The sequence below is a fragment of the Limulus polyphemus genome, unplaced genomic scaffold (assembly GCF_000517525.1).
Source record: "Limulus polyphemus unplaced genomic scaffold, Limulus_polyphemus-2.1.2 Scaffold8033, whole genome shotgun sequence".
In the NCBI taxonomy this organism is placed as follows: domain Eukaryota; kingdom Metazoa; phylum Arthropoda; class Merostomata; order Xiphosura; family Limulidae; genus Limulus; species Limulus polyphemus.
In genome coordinates this window covers 33,668-36,168 of record NW_013673643.1, presented here as the reverse complement: position 1 = coordinate 36,168, position 2,501 = coordinate 33,668, and the positions used below count along the sequence as shown (strand labels likewise).

Sequence of the window (2,501 nt, the reverse complement as noted above, 5' to 3'; positions counted from 1 at the left end):
ATAATAGATTCTGAGGTATTACCACATTTACAAGATCTGTAATAGATTCTGATGTATTACCACATTTACAAGATCTGTAATAGATTCTGAGGTATTACCACATTTACAAGATATGTAATAGATTCTGAGGTATTACCACATTTACAAGATCTGCAATAGATTCTGATGTATTACCACATTTACAAGATCTGTAATAGATTCTGATGTATTACCACATTTACAAGATCTGCAATAGATTCTGAGGTATTACCACATTTACAATATCTGTAATAGATTCTGAGGTATTACCACATTTACAAGATCTATAATAGATTCTGAGGTATTACCACATTTACAAGACCTGTAATAGATTCTGATGTATTACCACATTTACAAGATCTGTAACAGATGTTCTATCTGCTGACAGTCTGTGGATTTTTATATAGCCCCTGAACTGGTTTACTTGTTTGTTGTTGTATTAAAAGTCACTGTTTGTAGGTGTCAGTTTTAATATATTTAGCGTAACAAATTCTGTATGTTTTCACTGTAGACCCTATAAACATGCCGTACGTAGCTCAATTAATGACGTCACCCACGCTGACCATAACGCCCTCTTTTTCTTTTTCTCACGACGGAATATTTTACGAACGTCTCTTACGACCAGCTAATGGTGAAAGTGTGGGCATACGGACAACATTGTCAGACAGAAGTACGGATAGATGATAAATACGGCCCTTCCAGGTTTGTGCTATTTTCAAACAACTTTCAGTAATATTGATCGATAGTTAGTGTGATATTAGACACACACCACAGCCGAAGAGGCCTTTCGCCCAATACCGAAGCTCATCACAAAGTCTTGGTCAGTTATTTACAGTATTTGGATTAAGCTGATAAGATTTGTAAGAAATATATATTATCAGTCTTATTCAATAGATCTTGAAATATTTCAGTAACATTTTATTACATTTTTAACACGTCTCTCAGGAGCCAAAGGGTGTCTTTACCCTACAATTTGTTGAATATTAAAAGTCAGTTCAATCCGGAAACTCCCACTGAGGGTGGTTTTGGACGTAACTTTTCGAGACAAGTTTTCGTTTGTTAACTGATAAATTTTTAAGTGAAATACAGCATCCTCAAGTCTCCATACTAGCTAATACTAAGGTCTATTCGCTGTTAGTAAATTCAGTATATATATATATCAATAAAGCCACATTCTCAGCATCATTAATTAAGCAACTGTCAACCTTTTATGCTTCTTCTATCAACTTTTTATGTTTAGTTTTCAACGAACGATTTCACCTGCGATTCGTTAGGGAAGGTCGAAGCATCACGATAGTCAGCAGTAGGATGAGCAGACAGGAACACTTTGAAAGCAGCTAAACCTATAATATTGTACTCGGCTTGCTGCACAATATCTATCAAGGTGGTTCTAAACGGTTCCTGAATACCTCTGAGTGTCATTTGGAGACTTCCATGCTTCTTATTGTTGGCCGTTAAGCTCGTGATGCTTGAACGGTTTCAGTCATCTTACGACTTGCATTCACTTTTCGCAGCCCCAAAGCTAAAAGGGAGCGGGAAATGCCTTCGCTTTAGCCAATAAACATGCCCAAAACATTTCAGTTCAAATTAAGAAAATCCGGATTGGATAGTTGTTGTTGTTTTTTATCAAAAATGTCCCCCACTGCCTCGTGAGATTAATATATTGTTTAACATCAAATAATAAGTGTTCAGTCGTCAAAATAAAGGTTAGTTTTCATAGTGACTCCAACTTTCTTAAAAGTGTAACATAAAACTATATTGTTAGTCTAAAATATTCAACTGATGAGTTTAAATTCCAAAACAACAAAAGTGTTATTCACTGATTATTAACGTTTACATGTTTCCATTTTAGGCCTACTAACTACACCCTTGGAGTAGGTCCTAACAAAATCTCGTTCCTGGTCGTGGACGTTTCCCACACGGAGCCATGGGTGGTTAACACGTACACGTTATTGATTTATCGACTGGGGATCACACATAATGAAGCACCTTTCAATCCGATCCTTCCACATAAAGTGTGTAGTCTGAAGCAGGTTTGTGCTTGAAATTCTATATCTTTAATCTACAGATAATTCAGCCAGTCTGGAAATCCATATATTTAATCTACAGATAATTCAGCCAGCCTGGAAATCCATATCTTTAATCTACAGATAATTCAGCCAGCCTGGAAATCCATATATTTAATCTACAGATAATTCAGCCAGCCTGGAAATCCATATCTTTAATCTACAGATAATTCAGCCAGCCTGGAAATCCATATATTTAATCTACAGATAATTCAGCCAGCCTGGAAATCCATATCTTTAATCTACAGATAATTCAGCCAGTCTGGAAATCCATAGCTTTATTCTACAGATAATTCAGCCAGCCTGGAAATCCATATCTTTAACTACAGATAATTCAGCCAGCCTGAATCCTAATCTTTAATCTAAATAATTCAGCCAGCCTGGAAATCCAATATCTTTAATCTACTAGATAATTCA

At 35.8% G+C, this 2,501-nt stretch overlaps 1 pseudogene; it reads left to right on the top strand.

The window, feature by feature from the left end:
* Positions 1 to 540: 540 nt before the first annotated feature.
* The window catches only part of LOC106475059, a 9,084-nt pseudogene continuing 7,123 nt past the window's right edge, over positions 541 to 2,501 (top strand).